This window comes from Heptranchias perlo, chromosome 3, assembly GCF_035084215.1.
Source record: "Heptranchias perlo isolate sHepPer1 chromosome 3, sHepPer1.hap1, whole genome shotgun sequence".
Lineage (NCBI taxonomy): Eukaryota > Metazoa > Chordata > Chondrichthyes > Hexanchiformes > Hexanchidae > Heptranchias > Heptranchias perlo.
The window spans coordinates 139,881,992-139,889,414 of NC_090327.1; the positions used below are offsets into that span (position 1 = coordinate 139,881,992).

General features: G+C 43.5%; 1 pseudogene; it reads left to right on the forward strand.

Moving 5' to 3' along the window:
• Nucleotides 1-617: 617 nt before the first annotated feature.
• LOC137307625 (probable G-protein coupled receptor 139) lies at nucleotides 618-7,032 on the forward strand (annotated as a pseudogene).
• The last annotated feature ends 391 nt before the right edge of the window (nucleotides 7,033-7,423 follow it).

Below are 7,423 nucleotides of genomic sequence, written 5' to 3' on the forward strand. Positions count from 1 at the left end.
CAGTGTAATGGTTCAGTTCCATCTCTGAGTTTAAACCCAACCCTTGAAAAGTGGGTTGAAAGTCTCTCAGATTAAAGGATTTCACTGAGAAATAAACTAAAATCTGTAAATGAAGCTGTTCTCTCATGACATCAGTGCTGTCAAGACTGTGGGTCTCATTGTTCCAAATATTTATGAAAATAATATACAGGGCTTTGGGCTTTCCTTCTGTGTAATATTTGGTTAAATATATGTTGTGATATAAAAAGTGATGGGTTTAAAGATTTTCACTGAATCTGTTTGTTCAGTGACTGTAATTAATGTCAGTCTCCATTGGCCCTAATTCTGTCACTGGAGTGTTTCTCTCTGTTATTTATAAGCGACTACTTTCAACGTGTTATCCCATAGTGTCAGTGGGAGCATCACCCCCGGCACTAACAGGGATCAGCGGCTCCACAGAGAGGGAAAGAATAGATCGGAATCTGAGAACAATAGATTGGAATGTTACAACAATGGTTCGGAATCTGAGAACAATAGATTGGAATGTTACAACAATGGGTCGGAATCTGAGAACAATAGATTGGAATGTTACAACAATGGGTCGGAATCTGAGAACAATAGATTGGAATGTTACAACAATGGTTCGGAATCTGAGAACAATAGATTGGAATGTTACAACAATGGGTCGGAATCTGAGAACAATAGATTGGAATGTTACAACAATGGGTCGGAATCTGAGAACAATAGATTGGAATGTTACAACAATGGGTCGGAATCTGAGAACAATCGATTGGAATGTTACAACAATGGGTCGGAATCTGAGAACAATAGATTGGAATGTTACAACAATGGGTCGGAATCTGAGAACAATGGATTGGAATGTTACAACAATGGGTCGGAATCTGAGAACAATCGATTGGAACAGTCCATTCTGGATATTTCAATATCTTTATGCACATTATGATTCGCTGTCATTGGAGGATCGGAAATATTTTGCCCTTGCCTGTATACAAGTGATTTACTATCCCCTCCTTGCTGTTGTTGGTATCACTGGTAAGCCTCTATATCCAGCTATTAATTCTATAAACCATGCTTCAGTGTATTACTGTTCTTATCATTCCCTTCCCACACTCGCTGATCTTGGTGTCTCTGGTAAGTCTCTATATCTCGAGGGCAATAAGGGATGGGCAATAAATGCCGGCCTTGCCAGCGACGCCCACATCCCGTGAACGAATAAAAAAAAAAAATCTATCTATTAATTCTATAAACCATGTCTCACTCTATTACCGTTCTCTCATTTACGGTCACAGACTCGCTCCTGTCACATCCAGCTGTTTATTCCCCACCACCTCCCTCGGCCCATCAACCGTCTCTCATTTGTCACACTTCTTGTCCAATATGCAAGAATGGATGAGCAACGATTTCCTCCAAACAAATATTGGGACAACTGAAGCCATTATTTTCGGTCCCCGCTACAAACTCCATTCCCTAGTCACCCACTCCACTCCTCTCCCTGGCCACTCTCTGAGGGTGAACCAGACCGTTTCTATTTGACCCTGAGATGAGCTACCGATCACATATCCGCTCTATCACGGAGACCGCTTACTTCGCACTCCGTCAGCCTCCGCTCCTGCCTCAACTCATTGCTGCTGAAACCCTCACCCATGCCTTTGTTACCTCTAGACTTGATGATTCAAATACTCTCCTGGTGGGTCTCCCATCTTCCACCCTCCATAAACTTGAGCTCATCCAAAACTCTGTTGCCCGTAACTGAACTCACATCAAGTCCCGTTCTCCCATCTCCCCAGTGCTCCCTGAATTCCATTGGCTCCCATTTTGGTCACGCCTCGATTTTAAAATTCTCATTCTTGTTTTCAAATCCCTCCATGGCCTCGCCCCTCCCTATCTCTGCAACCTCCTCCAGCCCTACAACCCTCTGAGATCTTTCCACTGATCAAATTATTGCCTCTTGCTCATCCCCGATTTTAATCGCTCCACCATTGGTGGCCATGCCTTCAGCTGCCTACACCCCAAGCTCTGGAATTCTCTCCCGAGACATCTTCAGCTCTCTACCTCTCTCCTTCTTTAAGATTCTTCTTAAAACCGACCTCTTTGACCGAACTTTTGGTCATCTGTCCTAATAACTCTTCATGTGGCTCGGTCATAAATTTTGTTTGATAATCGCTCCTGTTAAGCATCATGGGACTTTTTACTACGTTAAGAGCGCGATATAATTGCAAGTTGTTGATGTTAATTCTGCAAACCGTGTTTCACTGTATTACCGTTCTTATTCCCTGTCCAACACTCGCTGCTGTTGGTGTCTCCGGGAAGCCTGTATGTCATGTTTCACTGTATTACCGTTCTTGTCATTCTCTTTCCCATACTCACTGCTGTCAGTATTCCTGGTAAGTCTATACATCCAGCTATTAATTATATAAATCATGATTCACAGGGGATCCAGAGAATGTACTAATATTTACAGTGGGATCCAGAGACGGTACTAATATTTGCAGGGGATATAGTGACAGTAGTAAAATTTACAGAGAACCAGAGATGGTACTAATCAAGGCAGGGGATGCACCGTCTGTATCAATAGTCAGAGTGGATCAAGAGAAGGTGCTCATATATCCAGGGGAACCAGAGGTGGTTCCAATATTTCCATGAATCCAGAGACGGTACATAAGAACATAAGAACTTACGAAATAGGAGCAGGAGAAGGCCAATCGACCCATCGAGCCTGCTCCACCATTCAACAAGATCATGGCTGATCTTCTATCTCAACACCATTTTCCTGCACTATCCCTATATCCCTTGATGCCTTTAATATGTAGAAATCTATCGATCTCTGTTTTGAATGTACTCAATGACTGAACCTCCAAAGAGAATTCCAAAGATTCACCACCTTCCGAGTGAAGAAATTTCCACTCATCTCAGTCTCAAATAGCCCACCCCTTATTCTGAGACTGTGACCCCTTGTTCTGGACTCCCCAGCCAGGGGAAACATCCTCCTTGCATCCACCCTGTCGAGCCCTTTAAGAATTTTTGCCTGTTTCAATGAGATCATCTCTCATTCTTCTAAACTCTAGAAAATGCAGGCCGAGTCGACTCAATCCCTCCTCATACCACAATCCCTCCATCACACGAATCAGTCTGGTGAACCTTCGTTGCACTCCCTCTATGGCAAGTATATTCTTGGAGATCAAAATTGTACACAACACTCCTGTTGCAGTCTCAATTAATTCCAGTAAGATATCTTTACTCCTGTACTCACATCCTCTTGCAATAAAGGTCAATATACCATTTGCCTCCCTAATTGCTTGCTGCACCTGCATGTGAGCTTTCAGTGACTCATGTACAAGGACACCCAGGTCCCTTTGAACATCAACATCTCCCAATCTCTCACCATTTTAAAATATTCTGCATTTCTGTTTTTTCTGTCTTTCCTACCAAAGTGGACAACATCACATTTTTCCACATTATAGTCCATCTGCCATGTTCCTTCATACTCACTTCACCTGTCTGTATCCCCTTGAAGCCCCATTGCATCCTCCTCACAACTCACATTCCCACCGAGTTATGTGTGTCATCAGCAAACTTGGAAATATCATATTTGGTCCCCTCATCCAAATCTTTGATACAGATTGTGAATAGGTGGGGCCCAAACATCGATCCCTGCGGCACCCCACCAGTCACAGTCTGCCAAATCGAAAAATACCCGTTTATTCCTACTCTCTGTTTCTGTCTGTTAACCAATTCTCAATCCATTCCAGTATATTATCCCCAATTCCATGTGCTCTAACTTTTCTTTTTATTCGTTCATGAGATGTGGGCGTCGCTGGCAAAGCCGGCATTTATTGCCCATCCCTAATTGCCCTTGAGAAGGTAGTGGTGAGCCGCCTTCTTGAACTGCTGCAGTCCGTGTGGTGAAGGTTCTCCCACAGTGCTGTTAGGAAGGGAGTTCCAGGATTTTGACCCAGCGACGATGAAGGAACGGCGATATATTTCCAAGTCGGGATGGAGTGTGACTTGGAGGGGAACGTGCAGGTGGTGTTGTTCCCATGTGCCTGCTGCCCTTGTCCTTCTAGGTGGTAGAGGTCGCGGGTTTGGGAGGTGCTGTCGAAGAAGCCTTGGCGAGTTGCTGCAGTGCATTCTGTGGATGGTACACACTGCAGCCACAGTGCGCCGGTGGTGAAGGGAGTGAATGTTTAGGGTGATGGATGTGGTACCAATCAAGCGGGCTGCTTTGTGCTGGATGGTGTCGAGCTTCTTGAGTGTTGTTGGAGCTGCACTCATCCAGGCAAGTGGAGAGTATTCCATCACACTCCTGACTTGTGCCTTGTAGATGGTGGAAAGGCTTTGGGGAGTCAGGAGGTGAGTCAGTCACAGCAGAATACCCAGCCTCTGACCTGCTCTTGTCGCCACAGTATTTATATGGCTGGTCCAGTTAAGTTTCTGGTCAATGGTGACCCCCAGGATATTGATGGTGGGGGATTCTGCAACTGTAATGCCGTTGAATGTCAAGGGGAGGTGATTAGACTCTCTCTTGTTGGGGATGGTCATTGCCTGACACTTGTCCAGCGCGAATGTTACTTGCCACTTATCAGCCCAATCCTGGATGTTGTCCAGGTCTTGCTGCATGCGGGCACGTACTGCTTCATTATCTGAGGGGTTGTGAATGGAACTGAACACTGTGCAATCATCAGTGAATACCCTCATTTCTGACCTGATGATGGAGGGAAGGGCATTGAGGTTCAACAACCTCCTGTTTGGGACCTTATCGAAAGCCTTCTGAAAATCCAAATGCACCACATCCACTGGTTCGTCCTTATCGATTCTACTTGTTTCATCCTCAAAGATCTCCAATAGGTTTGCAAACATGATTTCCCTTTCAAAAATCCATGTTGACTCTGCCAAATCCTGTTCATATTTTCTCAGTGTCCTGTTATCACATCCTTTATAACAGAGTCTCGCACTTTCCCTACTACTGATGTCAGGCTAACAGGTCTGCAGTTCTCTGTTGTCTCTCTCCCTCCTTGCTTAAATAGTGGAGTTACATTTGCTACCCTCCAAGCTGCAGGAACCGTTCCAGAATCTATAGAATTGTGGAAAATGATTCAGAGACGGCAATAACATTTGCAGGGGGATCCAGAGACGGTATTAATATTTACAGGGGAATAACATATTTTACTAAAATTTACAGGAGATCCACAGACTGTTCTAATATTTATGGTGATCTAGAGACTGTATTAATATTTACAGGGGATCCTAATTTGGCACTAATATTTATAGTGGAATCCAGTGCTAATATTGGCAGAGGACATAGTGACAGTCCTAATATTTACAGGAGAACCAGAATCTATAATAATAAAGGCAGTGGATCCAGAGTTTGTATCAATAGTCAGCGTGGGTCAAGAGGAGGTACTCATATATCCAGGGGAACCGGAGACGATTCTAATATTTCGAGGGGGTTCAGAGACGGTATTAATATTTACACAGGTCCACAGACGGCACTAATATTAACACTGGATCGAGGGACTGTACTAATATTTACAGGGTATCCAGAGACGGTACTAATATTTACAGGGGATGTAGAGATGGTACTAAAAATTACAAGGGATCAGGAGATGGCATTAATATTTACAGGGGATCCAGAGACTTTACTAATATATACTGGGATCCAATGACGGTACTAATATTTACAGGAAGTCCAGAGTCTTAACGAATATTTACATGGACGATGTTAGTAATTACAGGGGGACCAGAGACTTAACGAATATTTACATGGACGGCGTTAGTAATTACAGGGGGACCAGAGACTTAACGAATATTTGCAAAGGATTCAGAGATGGCAATAATATTTGCAGTGGGATCCGGAGACGGTAGTAATATTTACAGGGGTTCCACAGATTTTATTAAAATTTACAGGAGATCCACAAACAGTACTAATATTACAAAGGATCCAGAGACGTTACTAATAATTCCACGGGATCCAGAGACGGTATTAATATTTACAGTGGATCCGGAGGCAGTGCGAATATTTATCGGAGATCCAGAAATTGTAATAATATTTACTGGAGATCCAGGGACGGTAATAATATTTACAGGCAGTTCCAGCCTGATGTACAATTGCCCTGTTTATTTCCCTCCCTTACAGTTAACTTATTGACGATAATTATCCTATCTCGGGGAAAGTGCGGTCTCTCCAAATGTGTCACTCGTTACCTGGTGGCGATGGCAGCGGCGGATCTACTGGTCGTTATCTTCGATCTGATACTCAGGCAGATTCCCATTGTCTATCAGGGTCAGTTTCGTTTCCTGTGGTCCATCCCCGTGTGTAATATCCACGCCGTCCTGCTTTTCGCAGCCACAGACTGTTCCGTCTGGTTCACCGTCACTTTCACCATCGATCGATTTGTGGCCATTTGTTGCCAGAATCTGAAAACTAAATATTGCACCGAGAGAACGGCGGCTGTGGTTCAGGGAACAGTGAGTGTGGTGATCTGTTTAAAGAACATCACCTGCTTCTTTATGTTCACGGGTCGGTATTTGCTTTACAACGAACCGTGGTTTTGTGCTGTACCTGTCCTTGTTATGATTTCACGTGTGTGGGCAGTCATCGAACTACTTCATTATATCCTCACCCCGGGGATCCCATTTGTTCTGATTCTGTTGCTCAATGTTTTCACCGTCAGATACATTTTAGTGGCCAGCAGAGCCCGCAGGAGACACCGGGGTCACAGCAGTGGGGAGAGTCCCAGAGACCCAGAGATGGAGAGCCGAAGGAAATCCATAATTTTACTGTTTGTGATATCAGGAAACTTTATACTGTTCTGGGCACTGTTTACAGTGTATTCTATCTGATTCAGGATGTTGATGTTGGGGTTTTATTCTGTAATTCTACCCAGGTTTATACAGGAACTGGGATTCATGCTCCAGCTCATGAGTTGCTGCACAAACACTTGTATTTATGCCGTGACACAGATTAAATTCAGAGAGCAGTTGAAGAATGTGGTGAAATATCCCTTTACTGTAATTATAAAATTCATTAAATAATGAGAAGATCTGAAGACTTTCTCAGATCAGAGACCGTTCTGCGTCATACGGTGTCTGATTCTCTCTCCACCAGGCCACGGTGCTGCAAACACTGTGTATTCTCCAATCACTGAAACCTTTATAACCTGAGGGAATTTATCAACTCATTTACAGCATTTGTCAAAGTTTATATCTCAAGAAATTACAAGTTGTAAAATAACATATCGCAACTAATTACACCGAATGTTTCACCATATTGGAGAATTGAAAAGGTAACAAAATAAGAGCAAAATTAAAATATTATATAATATTAGTACCATCTTGGGATTCCGTGTAAGAGGGCAGTGAGCAGTAAATTCCACACTCTCTCTCTCCACACTCCCCTGGTGTGAACAGTGAGCAGTAAATTCCA